This window comes from Phalangium opilio, unplaced genomic scaffold (assembly GCF_054372755.1).
Source record: "Phalangium opilio isolate 3A_F unplaced genomic scaffold, DU_Popi_V2 ptg000209l_1, whole genome shotgun sequence".
Classification (NCBI taxonomy): Eukaryota; Metazoa; Arthropoda; class Arachnida; order Opiliones; family Phalangiidae; genus Phalangium; species Phalangium opilio.
Genome location: NW_028324217.1, coordinates 10,848,578 through 10,868,577, shown reverse-complemented (window position 1 = coordinate 10,868,577; position 20,000 = coordinate 10,848,578). Strand labels below are relative to the sequence as shown.

The following is a 20,000-nucleotide window of genomic DNA, read 5'->3' as shown; positions in this document are numbered from 1 at the left end:
TTCTTTAGTAGACTACTGAAACAGACAACGCGAATCACTCGACCAAGTAAACTAACGCACCGAAACTAAAAACCTAAAACTTAGGATGAGTAAATAATGCTTTATTGACGACTATCATCTTTCTGGAAAAAAGTTCAAGCAATGCCATCCGGCTGCAGTCGAAATGGACCAATGCAGCTAGGGAAAGAAAAATGTTGTTATAAGATCACGAAACTTGGGAACTTACTGAACTACCATCAAACCGAGAAGCTGTGGGATGCAAATGGGTGTTTAAGACTAAATACGACCAACGTGGGCAGATTCAACAGTACAAGGCCCGCCTCGTAGCTAAAGGTGTTTCCCAAAAATTCGGAAGAGACTACGACGAAACTTTCGTCCCGTAGTCAATAACGACACGGTCAGATTACTTCTCCGCATTGGTGTTACAAATGACATGAATATTCGTCATCTTCATGTCAAAACGGCGTTTATGCACGGGATATCATAGAAGACGTGTACATGGTCCAGCCACCAGGGTTTACAAGAATAGGACAAGAACACTTAGTGTGCAGACTCAAGAGACCTATAGCCTTAACAATCAGAGCATGGAATCAAAAAGCGAACGAGTTTTTCATCCAACAAGTATTTACCAGAAGTAGAGCGGAGCCTTGTGTATACAGAAAACAAGCCGAAGACTCACAGTGGTATGTTGATGATATTCTGGTTGCCAACGAGGTAAATCATATTATCGATGCTCTACTGGAGCATTTAAGACTATTCTTCGATACCAAAGATTTAGGTGCAATATCTTACTATCTTGAAATACAAATCGGGAAAACGATGGCCACTACGAACTTCAGCGAGCTTTAAAAATTAAGTATGTGCTGAAAGACTTCAACTTGACACATGCAAAGCTATCAAATATACCAATGAATCCAGCATACCGGTTATTGTTTGGTGAAGATGACCTCCAAATAATACACTTTTCCGCAAGGCCATCGGGATATTGCTTCACATTGCTGCAGTGTCTCGGCAAGATATCGCACATGTTGTTGGAGTTCTTTGTAGAAGAATTGCAAGTCCAAGAGAATGGGACTGAACCGCAATAAAACAAATCATGAGATATCCGAAGGGCACTATCGACTTTTCGCTTCAAATACTATCGTGATTCGTCCACATCAACTTAATTGGTTGCCTTTGTTTATGCGGTTTAGGCTGGAGACTACACTGCCCGTAAGTCAACTAGCAGATATCTATTCCAAATGGCGGCAGTGTCATTTCATGGTCAAGCTTGGGTTTGAACTAGAAGCAATTTATCTATTAAGCGTAGTGCTTTATTTCCTTCATTCATACGATACTACGACCAGTCGCATGCACAGGCCAATCGCGCAAAAAATTTCCATTTACTTTGTGTCCTTGCATTATCCTAGGCGGGTTTACCGGGTGACGAACCGCGTCCACCCCACAGCCTTTGCTTCTCTTTTTCTTCTATTTACTAAAGCAATGCTATTACCGAAGTTTCCAATGATTTCAGATCCTAAAAGCATAATTCAAAGCCGACTAAGTAAGCCTTTTTACTCAGTGTAGTTGTGTAATAACACCAAAATCCGATTTATGTACTAAGAACGTCGGATCGTAGCTTTAACCTCTAGTACCATCCTCGCATACTTTATTGAGAAACGTCATCTGCTTATATTTTGACTCCACCCACAAATTCTGTATATAGTGACTTCTAGAGATCGAAAATGTCATTCTTATCTCTTTTTTCGTGGTACTTATAATTGTACTACAATAATAATTTTAGTACAGAGAAAGAAAAACTAGATACTTAAAGAAACATCAATTATTTATATTCTTAACTTAATACTTAATTCCACTAAATTGGGAGTTATATCGCATTGTTGTCCACTTTGCTTTTTTACCACTGGCGCAATTTCGGAAAAAAATATTTAACCACGAAAATAGAGATAAGATTGACATTTTCGATCTCTAGAAGTCGCTATATACAGAATTTGTGGGTGGAGTCAAAATATAAGCAGACGAAGTTTCTCAATTTATTATGCGAGGATGAGTAGTGAATTTGCTACGTTCAACGTTCTTCTTACATAAATTCGTTTTTGATAACACAAATTCCTGGTATTAGCCAAAATCATTTCTTGGCTTTGCAAGGCAACTGTCGATATTAAATTCGATAAATTACTTACACAGTAGCTTCTCTAGTTCCAATTTCCGTTGACGACCAAAAATATATTGTTGCAAATTTTAGAGATACTAAATTAGTAATTACGAAAGTGTTAAGCCTTGAAATAGCTCTCCAACTAAGGAATTTAAGTTTAATTTAAAATGGGTTAGCCAGTATTTATTTTACTCCTCTTCTTTAAAAATTCTTAACTTTTGAGCAGTGTGAATGTTTTTCGTTTTAAACGCAATTAAGTATTTGTTCTACGCCTACGGGGCCCATCGTTTGTTGTTTTTATTATGCTTTGCCTATTTATGTCCCTAACCACTACAAACGTGTATCTCGTTGGTAGTGCCCTAACTCTATTTTGATTATACAAAATAGAGTTTTGCTTCGCAGTTCTTAAAACACTGCATTTATACACAATCCTTGGCGACACTTTTTCAAACCCACAAAGGGCCAGAAATTAGAAATTATTATATGTATTGCAATTTGAATTTAAGTTTAATCGATATGAGAAATTTGGTTGTAATTGCGTTTTTCAAACATTTCTTATGATTCGAAATTTTACAACAAAAACGGGTATAAATGCGGCATTTCAAACAGCTTAAATCAGAGGATTATGACTCGAGTTCAAATTGAAGTTTAAAACTCATATGAGAACACCTTTTCTGAATGTATGATGTCAGAAATACGACACTGTTTTTAATAACACAAATCAGAATAAAGGACCTTATTTTAGGAGTAATAAAGCGACATTTTACTCGAAATAAGAGATCTTCTCATCTGTTCCACCATGAATAATTAAAATGCTAAAAGCTCATTTTATAAGTTTTTACAAAAAGAGATTCTAAACGATGTCATTTGTGAAAATCTGAGCACCCTTTATCTCGAAACGCCGCGTTTATACCCGTTTTTGTTGTAAAATTTCGAATCATAACAAATGTTTGAACTACGCAATTAAAACCAAATTTCTCATATCGATTAAACTTAAATTCAAATTGCAATACAATTTCTGGCCCTTTGTGGGTTTGAAAAAGTGTCATGAAGGATTGTGTATAGATGCATTTTTTAAGGACTGCGAAGCAAAACTCGTTTTTGTATAATATCTGTCCCTTTTTGAGGAAACAAATTTTTAAGAATAATGATATGATATTTGACTAAATCGTAACTTGGAATGGTCGGAAAATACATACACCATATTAAATTTTTAATGCTAAATATTCGTTGAAACAGCGTGAAAGTATCTGATAATTGCAAGATAATTATAAAAATTCTCCAGCTATTGCATTGTGATCATTTAATCTTAGGCTTAGAAGGAAGACAAAAAGTAGGCCCAAAAGGTTTTAACAAGTTGGGAAAACCAAAATATTACCTCTCCGAGTCAAGACGACTACTTACAAACTTATTTACCCAGATATGGAAATGTTTCTTAAGTTAAAATTTATGAAATATTAAAGCAGTATACAAAGCATAGCAAATATACTGTAAATCAGACGACATTTTACATCCAATAATGATATACTTGTACACATTAAAATCATCCGATGGGGGAAAAACGGGAAATGAAGAGATAAAACTTTGGAGGGATATTACCTTTACGTGTTTGTAAAGGCCCAATTTTCTACTCCTCAACTGTATGCCCTCTATGTTCAAAGCCATATTCACAACACTATCCTCTCGTTTCATCTCAACGGTTTTCTTAGTTTGTCAACATGACTGTTAACGTTACATAACACCAAAGCTTATTTGTGTCTACACACACTGAAAGTAAATGCGTACCATAAAAAGCATGAAAACACGAAGCTATTTTCCGATTACGATCAGACATTTCACTGGTCTGGGCTGCGTTCAGCAGAGCCCACCAAAAAAGACAGCGGATTTTGGAAATGTTTACCGGTGAGGTCTGTCGTCATAGCTTTTCTCCGGTCATCGGCGTTTTATAAATGACGCTAGCGCAATAAAGCGTGCAAGGTACCAAGGCTTAACAAAAATTGTATGATAACATATTTATAGAGACAGATAACAACTTTTATAATTAAAATTAGAAACTAACATATCTCTCAAAATTCTCGCGTGATCAACTGGTTGCACGCCAATTAAATAGCTATAGTCCCATAGAGCTATTTGTATTAATTCCTCCATGGTTTTTTCGCCAAGCTGAGAACTACGTCACGTTATCCAAAAAGCCGACTATTTTCTTTGAAGACCGTGACGTCAAAATTCAAAAACAAAATCCCGTTATGAAGGACACTGCTAACAGCGCTGGGCTCTGCTGAACGCGGCCCAGATTTCCACCATGATTATAAAATCTAAGCCTAATTATTTAAAAGTGTATTTAACTTTCGGCTCACTCTGAACCGTTAATGTCTCTGCATTACAGAAACGAAAACCAAACCCAAGCGTTTACTTTTTGGTTCATTAGGCCTATTGACAAATAAAAGTTCATTTGACCAACATAGTAGCGTTGTGCTTGTATTCACTTTAGAAAGGATTATGCTATAAACAGATGTAGTAGAGCTTAAGTAATATATAAACATCCAAAGACCAGAAGATGGTGGTGTTAGAAGCCAGGTGTACGGACTGGTGTCCATGTGGAATGGACAAAGACGAGAAGGTGGTGGTGTTTAGAAGCCAGTAAGTACAGACTGGTGTCCATGTGGAATGGGCGAAAGACTAGAAGATGGTGGTGTTTAGAAGTCAGTAAGTTCAGACTGGTGTCCATGTGGGGTGGACAAATGAACAGAGTTGTTAGACAGGCAATGGAGTAATAGCCTGTAAGTGGAATACAATTTCCGGGACTGTAAATGCGGTCTGGAAATTGAATACACGTTTGCTCCGATTTGAAAACTGCGAACGCGGTCACGTGGGTGTAACAACGGACAGACAGACACACAGACAAACAGATAGACAGACACACAGACACGTTGAAACTAGAACCTCTCCGTGACATACGTCACTTTGAGAGGTAAAAAATTACGTGTTATCAATTTGTTTGAAATGGTGAAATTGAGCGCGAGATTTGAATTGAAACTTTTTATAAAATGTAGCGCGTGGTTTAAAAAGATTTTTAAAACCTATACCAAAAGGTCAACTTAACTTTACACTACGAAAAAAAGATGCTATACTTTACAGCCTTTGCTAGAGCTGTGAAGTTAGGTTGTTAAAAAACCTTGGGTCTAACTCCCAAACATTTATCCACCTCTTAATGTTAAGCTCCGTAGAGATTAACATTACGATTTCGGATTGAGTATAAATAGAAAATCCCTGACGGGATTTTATAAATTTTAAACAGATAGGCAAGCGGACTTGTACCGAAGAAAGTACGCAAAAAAAAGACCGTCGCGAAAATCGTTAAGTCTCATAGTTCTGATTCTAGTACTGTTACTTGAGTGGAAGCGATTGTTCCATAAAAGTTTGTTCTTTAGAGAATTTTTGATAGTCTATACGATGGAGGTCAAGGTTCTTCGCGAAGAGACTAAAACCACTGTTGCTCAATTTTATTTCTAGATTCAGTTTTGACAAAAAAGTTAAAGATTTCAAGTGTTTTTGTCGACACGTGGTGGGTGTACCGTATAACAAAGACGAACGCCTTTCAAGCTTAGTTTAAATTCGCATCAACTACTGTAGTTACTGAGTAAAACAGACATTATGGCGGCCCTTGATACTTAGGGGCAGTTCACTAATTACGAAAAGCATAAATTTACATTTTCTTGTAAAAATCGGGAAAACCCTGCCTCTTAATTACGTACCTGATAGAATAATCGAAACGGCCGTGCGCGTACTTTTTCCATTTTAGAAATTTGTAACGAATCGTTACTGTGCACAAAGAACAAACCTCAATTCAAAAATATTTTCATAGATTTATAAATAACAAAACTAATAACAAAACTAATATTAGACTCGTCTTTTCACTTTTTTAGTCGAAACTAAACTCCTAAGCAAAATTTTGCCGTAATCCAATGAGAAAAGAAATTATGGATTGATTGGAAACGAAACCTTGAAATTACATTGAAGAGAAACATTTTGGCTTTAAATAAATGTAAAGTCAAATGCAAGAACCGCGATCTAATTCCATTTTTGAGGCGTCTGTTTCAAATGCAGGGATATTAGTAATTCTAAGGGAGCGGTAGCTCCCTTAGATAAGGCCTGATGACGGCTTTAATGTATAAGGAAGGTTTTTGGATTGGTTTTAACTTTTTTCGTATTAAGTTTATTGTTTCGAAATTTTTCTACTGAACTAAAATCCGGGCCCTTAGTATGTGGTAAAAATTTCAAGATGATCCACCTAATAGTTTATTTTATAAAGCATAAAGTTGCTAAGGGTGGTTTTCATTTCCATAAAATTAATCACAGATTTTGGCGAAAAACTAGAGAATCTCCATAGAAATAACATGGGAAATTTTCCAAACTTACCCATTTTGTAACTACCCTTACAAAAATAACTATACGTTTGATAGATTTGAAAACGGTCTTAAATGAAAGCCCCATTTTTAAAGTGGGCGCCAATTTTTGTTTCATTACAAAAGACAAAGTTTAAGTATTGTTTTTAATAGTTTTAAGTACCTGCTCCGAATTACGTGGTTTACCTTTAAACTGTGGAACTTAAGACTTTTTTGCTTGGGTTAAGTAATAAAGAAAGTCATTCTAGGACTTACGTCGTTTTACTGCGGATAATCAAATTGGTAGGGCAATTAGCTAGCTTAATTGTCATTATAACTATTGCGCGTCCAACTAATTTAGTTGCGAAGTACGGATTAAACTTAATTAAACAAAATAAGCAATTAAAGATAATTAAACAAAATAAGCAATTAAAGATAATTAAACAAAATAAGCAATTAAAGATAATTAAACAAAATAAGCAATTAAAGATAATTAAACAAAATAAGCAATTAAAGATAATTACCAATTATAGGTAATTAAATTTTTACACGAGTCTAAACTATAACATCTGTTTGTGTACAAGTCTACGGAATCTGTTTAAGCGCAGACCTACAGAATATTTTTGTGCAAAGGAGTATAAAATCTCTTTGTGCAGAGGCCTATGCAATCATTTCGTGCACAGGCCTATGGAATATTGTTTTACACAGGCCTCTGGAATATTGTTTTACACAGGCCTATGGAATATTGTTTTACACAGGCCTCTGGAATATTGTTTTACACAGGCCTATGGAATATTGTTTTACACAGGTCTACGGAATGTTTTTGTGCAAATCTGCATGGAATCCTTTTGAGTATAGGAGTATGGAATCTTCTGTGCACAGGTCTATGGAATTTTTTGTTCATGGGTCTATGGTATATTTATGTGCACAAGTTTGAAGAATCTTTATTTGCACAAGTTTGAAGAATCTTTATGTGCACACTAGTCTGAAGAATCTTTATGAGCACACAAGTCTGAAGAATCTTTATGTGTACACAAGTCTGAAGAATCATTATGTGCACACAGTCTGAAGAATCTTTAGTTGCACACAAGTCTGAAGAATCAATATGTGCACACAAGTCTGAAGAATCTTTATGTGCACATAAGTCTGAAGAATCTTTATGTGCACACAAGTCTGAAGAATCATTATGTGCACACAAAAGTCTGAAGAATTTTTATTTGTCCAAGTGAAAAATCTTTATTTGCGCAGGTCTACAACTTCTGTTTGTGCACAGGTCTACGACTTCTGTTTGTTCACAGGTCTACGACCTCTGTTTGTGCACAGGTCTATGGAATCTGATTTGCTCATTTCTATGACATCTCTTTTTGCGCAAATCAATAACATTTGTTTATGCTCAAGTCTAAAACATCTGTTTGTACACAAGCCTAAAACATCTGTTTGTGCACAAGTCTAAAACATCTGTTGAAACACAAGACTAAAACATCTGTTTGTACACAAGACTAAAACATCTGTTTGTGCACAAGACTAAAACATCTGTTTGTGCACAAGTCTAAAGCACCTGTTTATGCACAAGTCTAAATCATCTGTTTGTGAACAAGTCTATAACACCTGTTTGTGATCAATTCTATAACACCTGCTTGTGATCAATTCTATAACACCTGCTTGTGAACAAGTCTATAACATCTCTTTGTGCACAAGTCTATGACATCTGTTTGTGCACACGCGAGTGACTTCTGTCTGAGCAAAGGTCAACGGAATATTTTTGAGCACGGGTCTACGTATCATTTTTGTGCAAATGGGTATGGAATCTTTTTGAGCATAAGGGTTTGAAATCTGTTTGAGCATGAGGGTTTGAAATCTGTTTGAGCATCGGGGCATTGAAAATGTTTGTGCATAACTCTATGGAATCTGATGTGCACATGTCTATAAGATCTCTTTTTGCGCGAGTCTCCGACATTTCTTTGTGCACAAGCCTGTGATTCTATTTGTGCACAAGTGTACGAAATATTTTTATGCATTGGTGTACGAAATATTTTTATGCACAATTGTACGGAATATTTTTGTGCACAGGTGTACGGAATATTTTTGTGTATAGGTGTATGGAATATTATGGTGAAAATGGATTTGGAATATTTTTGTGCACAGGTGTACGGACTATTTTTGTGAAAATGGATACCGAATATTTTTGTGCACAGGTGTACATGATAGTTTTGTGCACAGGTGAACGTGATATTTTTGTGCAAATGGGTAAGGAACATTTTTGAGCATAGGGATATGGAATGTTTTTGTGCAGAGGTCCATGGATTTTTTTTGTGTACAGGTATATGGAATGTTTTTGTGTAGAAGTCCGTGGAATATTTTTGTGTACAGGTATATGACTCATGTTTGTGCACAAATCATCTATAGAATGTTTTGTACACCGGTCTAGGACATATGATTGTGCACAAGTCTATGGCATCAGTTTGTGCAAAAGTCTAAGGTATGTGTTTTTGCACAAATATTTGACATCTATTTTTGCACAAGTCCATGGTATCTGTGTGTACAGGTCTACAAAATATGTTTGTGCACAAGTCTGAAGAATCTTTATGTGCACAAGTCTACGGAATATCTTGTGCAAATGTCGATGACATCTCTTTTTGAGGAAGTCTATGAAATCAGTTTTTCACACAAGCATATGACATCTGTTTGTGCACAAGTCTATAACATCGGATTGTGCAAAACCGTGTGACTTCTGTTTGTGTACAAGTCTGTGGAATCTATTTGTGCACGAGTCTACGTAATATATTTGTGCGCAAATCTATGGAATCTGTTTATGCGCTAGTCTACGGCATCTGTTTGTGCACGGGTCTACGGAAAATGTTTGTGCAAATGGGTGTGGAATATTTTTGAGCATATAGGGGTATGGAATGTTTCTGAACAGGTCCAAGGCATGTTTTTGTGCACAGGTCCATGGAATATTTTTGTACACAGGTCTATGTCACATGTTTATACAAAAGCCAATAGAATATTTTGTGCATAGGTCGATGGAATCTTTTTGTGCACAGCACAGTTTTATGAAATGTTTTGTGCGCAGGTCTAGGAAATATTTCTGTGCAAATGGTTATGGAATAGTTTTGTGCTATGGGTATGAAATCTATGTACACAGGTCTATGGAATCTTTAGCGCGCAGGTCTATGGAATCTTTATGTGCACAAGCATATATAATGTTTTGTGCACAGTTCCATGAAATATTTTGTGCACATCTTCATGAAATCTTTTGTGCACAGGTCTATGGAAACTTGATGTGCACAAGTCTATAGAATGTTTTTTGTGCACATGTCTATGACTTCTGTTTGTGCACATGTCTATGACTTCTGTTTGTGCACAAAACTATGGAATCTGGTTTGAACATGTCTATGACATCTGTTGTGCACAAGCCTGTGACTTCCACAAGTCTACGCAATTTGTTTGTGCACATGACTACGGAATCTGTGCACAGATCTCCGGAATCTGTTTGTACACAGGCCTACGGCATCTGTTTGTGCACAGGTTTACGGAATCTGTTTCCTTACAGGTCTACGGCATCTGTTTGTGCACAGGCCTACGGCATAATTTTTTGAGCACAGGTCTAGGGAATCTTTTGTGCACAGTTTTATGGAATCTCTTTGGGCCCAGGTCTATGGAATATTTTTGTGCACAGGTCTATGGAATCGTTTTGTGCAAATGGGTATGGAATCGTTTCGTGCAAATGGGTATGAAATTGTTTTGTGCAAATGGGTATGGAATCTTTATGGAAACAGGTCTATGACTTCTGTTTGTAAACAAGTCTAAGACTTCTGTTTGTGCACTAGTCCGTGGAATCTGATGTGCACATATCCTTGACATCTCTTATTGCGCAAGTCTATGATGTATTTTTTGTGCAAGTCTATGACATCTGTTTGTGCACAACCCTGTGACTTCCGTTTGTGTCCAAGTATCCGGAATCTGTTTGTGCACATGTCTACGGTATCTGTTTGTGCACATGTCTACGGTATCTGTTTGTGCACAGGTCTACGGAATATTTTTGTACACAGGTCTACGGAATATTTTTGTGCACAGGTCTACGGAATATTTTTGTGCACAAGCCTACTGAATCGGTTTGTGCAGAGGTCTAAGGAATCTGTCTTTGCAAAGGCCACTGCATTTGTTTGTGCACAGGTCTAAAGAACATTTTTCTGCAAATGGATACGGGATATTTTTGTGCAAATGGATATGCAGTATTTTTGTGCACTGGTGTACGAGATATTCTTGAGCATATTTTTGAGCATAGGGGTATGGAATGTTTTTGTGCAGAGGTCCATGGAATCTTTTTGTGTACAGGTGTATAACATCTCTTTTTGCACAAGTTTATGACATCTGTTTGTGCGTAAGTCTATGACATCATTTTGTGCGCAAGTCTATGACATCAGTTTGTGTTCAATTCTAAGGTATCTGTTTGTGCACAATTCTAAGGGATCTGTTTGTGCACAATTCTAAGGGATCTGTTTGTGCACAATTCTAACGGATCTGTTTGTGCACAAGTCTACGGGATCTGTTTGTGCACAAGTCTACGGGATCTGTTTGTACACAATTATATGACATGTGTTTTCATAAGTCTATGTTATCTACGAAATATGTTTGTGCTCTCAGGGTTACCACAAATAACCTTGTAATAGTTATAGGAAAATAGGAAATTTACAATTGATTTACAGGAAATTATGGGAGACTAGCTGTTACCCGCGGCATCGCTTGAGTGTAGTAAGAACTTCCATCAAGTATGGGTACATTTTACTGAGTCGACTAATATTTTTGTAGCATCCTAGGAGCGAAGGCACTCGGCTATGGGGCGCCAAACCGGACAAAATTCGTACATATTAGTGATATATATCAGTCGAACTCTGATATATATTAGTTGAAATCTGATATATATTAGTCGAAAAGTGATATATTTTAGTCGAAAAGTGATATATTTTAGTCGAAAAGTGATATATTTTAGTCGAAAAGTGATGTATATTAGACGAAAAGTGATATATATATATATTAGTCGAAATCTGATATATATTAGTCGAAATCTGATATATATTAGTCGAAATCTGATATATATTAGTCGAAATCTGATATATATTAGTCGAAACCTGATATATATTAGTCGAAACCTGATATATATTAGTCGAAACCTGATATATATTAGTCGAAACCTGATATATATTAGTCGAAACCTGATATATATTAGTCGAAACCTGATATATATTAGTCGAAATCTGATATATATTAGTCGAAATCTGATATATATTAGTCGAAATCTGATATATATTAGTCGAAATCTGATATATATTAGTCGAAATCTGATATATATTAGTCGAAATCTGATATATATTAGTCGAAATCTGATATATATTAGTCGAAATCTGATATATATTAGTCGAAATCTGATATATATTATTGTTTGGAGGATTAGCAAAAACTAATGCACTGTGCATGAAACATTGCACAGTGATAAATAAGGGTATTTCTAATTAATTCAAGATTAGAGCCCACCTCAAACTCATCTGTGACATTTGTGACAAGCTTTTAAAAGTCCCCTAACGACATATACTGTATATTTGAATTCTGAAATTTATGAAGTTCCCTAAACTTCGTTGCAGAGCGAAAGGCGGACGGTCCAGTCGGGACTCGCTAGCGATAACATACGCAATTTATGCAGTCTTAAAGGATATTATATGTTTTTAAAACAATGGAACTGATTAAAATATAGAGAACGTACACAATTTTGGTTTTAACACTTAAAATAGACAACGTTAAATGCAATTTAAGAAGCGCTATTTGAATATTTTTCTTTTTAATTTATTGCGTTCTTAAAATTATTTTACACACCCTCCAAATTTTCAAAGTGCGGTGCAAGGTAAATTTGCTTTTACACATTTGCATTTACCATGTCAACCTTTTAGGCACCCACATTTAACTATTTCCCGACAAGCTTCTGCCGCTGGTGGCATTGTCAACCATTTTGGTTGCCATTCTACCGTACTATGAAGTTGTGCCAGTTTAGTCCGGCTGCTTTACCAATGTTCATACGTAATTACAAATCTCTTTATAGTTGGTAGAAATTCTTTAACGACTATTTTAGAAGGACTTCTGAATTTGGTTTGTAAAGCATGAGTTAGTTCATAGAATGCTTTGCAAGTTGACCATGCGGTTTTCTCTCCTTTTGCGTTAAAATGTGATGGGGAATGAGAGAGAGAGAGAGGATGACTGGCACCGCGTAGTTACAACCATAGATATAGTAAAACTATAAAGGGTCTAGATCCACTTCGCTGGCTTAGGCTTAACGAAAAAACGCGGAAGGGGCAACGAGCAGACAGCCACTATTTTCTGGGGGTAGCCGTATAAAACGCCATCTATCGGGAACTTTCGAAACTAAATTAAGGGATGAGCTTAGAGTAGTGGCACTCTATGTTAACCGCCTATAGGGCATAATAAGTCAAACCCTCGGAGATGCCATTACTCCATTTTATACGAGCTAAGAGCAGAAAAACGTATTTTATAAATTTTACACCTGTAAAATCTTTTAAAAAAACACTTGGAACTTGTATTTCTACTTACTTTCGAGGAAATACCACCGTTTTCTGAAGGTAAGAGTCTTTTTTTATACATTTATTAGTAATAAAAACATTTAAGGCGAGCTAAGCCTTGGTCTTGTAAAACACGGCAGATTACGCTCTCTTTTCTCTATGTGCAAATCTACATTATGGCCATGACTGTAAAAATGTGCAACTCATCACGCGAATATCCTAAAATTTCCTCAACCATCTCATTTTTTATGTTTTATTGTCTATTCTATTTTTGTACCAAAATTATTCCAAGAACTGAAAAATTCCACTTCCCAGGTCCTCTACGCACATGTGATCGTAAAACCATTTCCATTCTTCCCAATTAGTTGGCAACCTTCCTTTCTTATCAGTACCCCGGAGCCCAAGAAAACTTGCTAAAAGCATATTCAACAAAAGTCATATAGAGCCATAAACCGAAAAGCCCTCTTTTTCCCAGAATCCCTTCTCCTAAAGCAATTACCAGGCCACCCAAAAAAGCCGAACTTATTGTTACACTTATCCGAAAGGAAGGACCAGAATTACCTTTTACTCCAGCGCGATCACACGTGCGTTAAAAAGGATCCCTCCGTCTTAACTAAAAGACTTAGAAATTCGCAGTTTATACTTTGAAAAATAAATATATTTGTATCAGAACTTAGTTTTTTTACTTCGCGGTTCACAACCCCACCTTCAAGATTCGCTCTGTTTCAGTCCGGAACGAATCTCTCCACTCCTTGTTTAAAACGATCGAATTAGTTTAGATTTTTCCAATAACCATACTTAATATAAACTTTTTCAACTTAACCGACCACACCTCGGAGACATCTCGTTTTAATGACCAAGGCTTAGCTCGCCTTAAATGTTTTTATTACTAATAAATGTATAAAAAAAGACTTACCTTCAGAAAACGGTGGTATTTCCTCGAAAGTAAGTAGAAATACAAGTTCCAAGTGTTTTATAAAAGGTTTTTCTGCTCTTAGCTCGTATAAAATGGAGTAATGGCATCTCCGAAGGTTTGACTTATTATGCCCTATAGGGGGTTAACATAGAGTGCCACTACTCATCCCTTAATTTAGTTTCGAAAGTTCCCGATAGATGGCGTTTTATACGGCTACCCCCAGAAAATAGCGGCTGTCTGCTCGTTGCCCCTTCGGCGTCGACCTCCCATTGAATTGTGTATCTACCCTTTTAATATATCTATGGTTACAACACATGCTTCGAGTGACTTTTGGGGGCGGACATTGGTAAAACAGCCGTATTTATCGGACGCGTCTAACTTCGGAATGACCAAACTTGTACAACCTGATAGTACCATAGAATGGCAACCAATATGGCTGACAATGCCGCCAGCGGCAGAAACTTGTCGCGAAATGGTTAAAAGTGGGTGCCTTAAAGGTTTACATGGCAAATGCAAATGTGTCAAAGCAAATTTACCTTGCACCGCACTTCGAAAATGTGGCGGGTGTGAAAAATAATTTTAAGAACACGATAAATTAAAAAGCAATACTATATTCAAATAGAGCTACTAAAAAGTGTTAAAACTAAAATTGTGTGCGTTCTCTATATTTAAATAATTCCATTGCTTTAAAAAATATTATATCCTTTAAGACTGCACAAATTGCGTATGTTTTCGCTTTACAGACGGCCCCCGTGGAAATGCCCTTAGCGAGTCCCGGCTGGACGTATTTCGCTTTGCAACGAAGTTTAGGGAGCTTCATAAATTTCAGAATTCAAATATATGTGTCGTTAGGGGACTTTTGAAAGCTTGTCACAAATGTCACAGGTGAGCTAGAGGTGGACTCTAATCTTGAATTAATTAGAAATGCCTTTATTTATCACTGTGCAATGTTTCATGCTTTCTTCACAAAGTGCATGATTTTCTGCTAATTCTCCAGACTATAATATATATCAGGTTTCGACTAATATATATCAGACTATATATATCTCGACTAATATATATCAGATTTCGACTAATATATATCAGATTTCGACTAATATATATCAGATTTCGACTAATATATATCAGATTTCGACTAATATATATCAGATTTCGACTAATATATATCAGATTTCGACTAATATATATCAGATTTCGACTAATATATATCGATTTCGACTAATATATATCAGATTTCAACTAATATATATTCGATTTCGACTAATATATATCAGATTTCAACTAATATATATCAGATTTCGACTAATATATACCAGTAATTTGGACGAATTTTGTCCGGTTTGGCGCCCCATCTCGGCGTCGCCCATCAGCTCGTCGGGACATTTTTTATTACTTTACACGCAGACATTCTATAAAGAAAGGTTTTTAAATATCTGGCCGCCATTTAAAATGATGGCAACAAATCGATCCCGAAAGACCATATATATATAGGTTAAAGGAATCCAGTGTACTAAATATTTGTGAAATCGGTTGAAACTCACGGACTTTCTTACAAAGAGAAGATTTGTTACATTTCTGTGCGCCATTTATGAAGATGGCGGCGGATTGGAAAAATCTTTCTTAGTACGCGCCTACTACTTACGAGTAACGTTCCTCCAAATTTTCAGCCTTCTGGGGCCAGCGGTTTGGGCTGGGCGATGATTATCAGTCAGTCTGTCAGTCGGTCAGGACTTTGATTTATATAGATATAGATGTATAATTAAAAAAATAGGAAAAGACAAGAGAACTACTCTTGAAAAAATAGCAAAATATAGGTTGCAAATGCTTTGAAAGTAATAAGACAAGATTTACAAAGGAGCTTTGGTTTAATTATAACCATAAGTTCGTAAGATATGTTACATAAATTTGTCACTGGAAACTGAGAGCTTGTCTCGAAGTGACGTAAATGAAACGTCATAGCTTCTCGTAAAGCGACGCCTGATGAGGCCCTGTCAAAGGCTTAGTACAGACTAAATAGGAAGATGGAGTAGAAAATCGCGTGTAGTCAATTCTCGCGTCGTTCTCGAACTAGCTCTCATTAAGTCTCTAGCATTTCGAAATATAGGAAGTGTCATACTTATGGAACGTAATCTTAGAAACATATGCTTTAACTTTAAAACATCACAGACTTCCCTGACAAATATTTTTAGAGGCTTCCATAGCTTTGGTGATATATAACAAAACCAAAAGTGAGAGCGCACAAAATATCTACAATTTCAAAAAATCGGAAAATATAGGAAAATTATCGAAATTATAGGAACTAATAGGAAGACATCCGAAAATAGGAAAAATTATAAAATTTAGGAAATGTGGTCACCCAGCGCAGGTCTACGGAATATGTTTGTGCACAGGTGTATAGATTGTTTTTGTACACAGGTCTACGTAATATTTCTTTAGCCTAAGTCTTCGGAATCTATTTGTATTATTGCATCCACTGTGCTTTGCACGTGAAAACGACGGGAAGGCAATTTGAGTTGGACTGGGCGTTGAAGCAATCAAGATTAATACTTCTATAATAGATGGTTAGGGCCTTGTTAGTTCAAACGTGGTAACTAATATACGCGCAACACCACAAGACTTAAATGGAGCGCCTGCTTTTCAGTATACGTTTTAAAATACTAGTTTCTAAACAGTTTTAATTCATATTAAGACTGAAGTGACAGATATTTATCAAAACTGTCTTTGTACACAAAGACGCAAAAAAGTAAGAGATAAGTGTAGAAAATTAATTGTTTGAAGTAACAGATATTCAAATTTTCATTTTTGAAGACGTGATTATAAAACATCAATTATTTGAAAAAATTTCTTATCTTAGTTTTTTTCACAAAAATTTCAGAGAAACTACCTTGATACTACTGTTTATTTTCGAGAAACATTTGCTTCGAGGAAGTTCAAATACTCGGATATCTGAAAAATAGAGCTTGTATTTATTTTTATATTTCAAAATTGAAAATATTGCGAACCGAAAATTACATTCGCCCTTTGACTGTGATGTAGTTATTAGAGTCAAAAGGATCTGTAGCTTTGAGAGATATACAACACGTCAATTTTTGAAACCTCGAAATCTTTAAAATAAACGAACACGTTTTGTTAAGTTTTCATGCTTGTTTTATTTTGTCAACAATTTTCTGCCCATTTTATTCTCCTTATAGGCCCGAATACTCAAACTAACTCTAAATTTTAAAAAGAAAATAAAATGCATACGTTTTCTATTTTTAAAATGATGCACATCTTTAAGGATAAAATATTTTACTTAAGGAATTTTGGTGAAAAAAACTAAGATAAGAAATTTTTTCAAATAATTGATGTTTTATAATCACGTCTTCAAAAATGAAAATTTGAATATCTGTTACTTCAAACAATTAATTTTCTACACTTATCTCTTACTTTTTTGCGTCTTTGTGTACAAAGACAGTTTTGATAAATTGACATCTGAAATGATTTAAAGTTTTATTGCTCTAAAAATACGGAGTACAGTTCTATAACTTTATGTTTTTTTTTGTTTTTTTACAATAAAAAATTTGTAAAAAAAACTTTATAAATGTAAGAAGTTGCGCTTAATAGTTTTAAAATGTGGAATAACGTAGCACAGTATATTCCCTGCAACTTACCAAGGTCCCTAAAATTCGAAAAATAATTCATGTAAATGGCTAGATTATTGCTTCAAAATTAGTTGATATTTAAATTTTTCATATTAATGATTTCACCTAAAACACTCAAACTCTGTATGGTGAAATATTGTTACCCAAGATGCATAAATAGTTTTGCAGTATCCGTTAAAGCGATCACCTGCAAACTAATTATTATGACAGTGAATGGAAATGCATGACGTTTATCCTATGAATGAAACATTGTGGAATTCATAAACGTCCGACGCAACGCTATTTAGTACAGGCGAAGGGAGGGCGTCGTGCGCAAACGTCTGCTTTTTTGCGCACGACGCCTTGCCTTCGCCTGTTCTACATTGCGTTGCGTCTGACGTTTATGAATTCCACTTCAATTCGCCAATTTCACTTGTAAGCTAGGCTAATATACCCTTGTTAAAGATTACCACAGTCTACGGACTGCGAAATATGTTAATGAGGGAGACGATAATCATACCATGGATCGGCCAACACCTGTTTTGTCTTAATTAAAGACCCATTATATCGCCGAATATTAATCGAAATAACCACTAAAGCTAACGAATAAAGCTTAGCAAACGGTTTACATTGTATCAAGGGCTTAAATACTTAGTTCTGAAATACATCGATACCCAATCCCGTAAGACAAGTTCTTAACATCAAGATTTAGACATTAATTCACCTATTAAGCAAATTAGTAGCTTTGTGCTATTGAGCCACGTTAAATAAATGACAGGCTAGGTTCTCAATTGACTTACTTAAAAAATCGGGGTAAACTGGAGACTAGCGTTATTTTAAGGTGGAACATCGAAAGACGTTGACAAAAGGACTTTTGTCAACTTGTGACATTATCAAGCAGACGAAAAGGGTCTGTAAGGAGGGGTCGGACGTTTTGGAAAAAGTGTACGAGATTTCGAAATCCAATTTAATTTCTTCGGATTTCGTTGGATTTCATTTGATTTCGTCGGTTTTCTTTGGATTTTATTTGAATTCGTCGGATGTCATTTGATTTCGTCTGATTTTGTTTGATTTCAAAATTCGATAAAATCCAACGGATTTCGTCGGATTCTGCAATTTTTCCCGTGATTTCGTCGGATTTTTGCGATTTTTTTCTCCGTGATTTCGGCAAATTTTGGGATTTCTCTTGATTTCGTAGGATTTTGAAGTTTTTCCGTGATTTCCTCGGATTTTATAATTTTTCCCGTGATTTCCTCGGATTTTATTAGGGATGAACCGGTACCGATACCATATTGGTATCGGCACCGATACTCAGGGTTTCCCGATAGTATCGGATCGGTTGGTTCGATACCGATACTAAACCGATACTCGTTTAAAATGCGTTTTATGTCGCTACATGACATTTTTAGGTCTTTTAGTAACGTAATGATGGTGAGAACATCTCATTTCTATGAATTTCAATCGTGACGAGTTCTCATTTATATAAAAAGTACCTGAATTCAGTTTATCTAACAACTAATAAGCGAAAATCTTTCTTAGTACGAGCCTGTAGGGATGAACCAATACCATATCGGTATCGATCGGTATCGGGTTAAGCCTGGTATCGGCCATCTCTAGATTTTATAATTTTTCCCGTGATTTCCTCGGATTTTGTGATTTCTTTTGATTTTTGATTTCTGATTTCGTGAATTTTCTAATAGATTTCGCGATTTCTTTACTGATTTTGTGATTTCTTTGTTGATTTTGTGATTTCTTTGTTGATTTTGTGATTTCTTTGTTGATTTTGTGGTTTCTTTGCTGATTTTGTCGTTTCTTTGTTGATTTTGTGATTTCTTTGTTGATTTTGTGATTTCTTTGTTGATTTTGTGATTTCTTTGTTGATTTTGTGATTTCTTTGTTGATTTTGTGATTTCTTTGTTGATTTTGTGATTTATTTGTTGATTTTGTGATTTCTTTGTTGATTTTGTGATTTCTTTACTGATTTTATGATTTTTTTCTGATTTTGTGATTTCTTTACTGATTTTATGATTTATTTACTGATTTTGTGATTTCTTTACTGATTTTATGATTTCTTTACTGATTTTTATGATTTTTTACTGATTTTGAGATTTCGTTGCTGATTTCGGATTTTATATGGGATTTCGAAATCAGCATTGATTTCGTATTTCTTAAGTTGGATTATCGACTGTAACGCGCGCACCGGACGCTATTTTAGGAATTCTTATATAAAATCCTTCTTGGTTACGAGTAAATACTTACCAGCGCGTTTCACTTCCGAAAAAATCAAATATAGACATGGACCATTGGAATAGTTTTTCCACCACTAGAAATAGTTTTCTTGTTATTTTCCTCGAC

At 35.5% G+C, this 20,000-nt stretch overlaps 1 protein-coding gene and 1 long non-coding RNA gene across 7 annotated transcripts in view; one reads left to right on the top strand and one right to left on the bottom strand.

The window, feature by feature from the left end:
• The window catches only part of brp (ELKS/RAB6-interacting/CAST family member bruchpilot), a 116,600-nt gene that overhangs the window by 31,598 nt on the left and 65,002 nt on the right, over nucleotides 1-20,000 (top strand). The gene's annotated exons all lie outside the window — the stretch shown is intronic.
• Nucleotides 12,343-13,951, bottom strand: LOC149619123 (uncharacterized). The gene is made up of 2 exons (XR_016375177.1): nucleotides 13,816-13,951; nucleotides 12,343-13,295 (listed from the first exon to the last, which is right to left on the bottom strand). It is a non-coding gene; the product is annotated as an uncharacterized LOC149619123 (long non-coding RNA).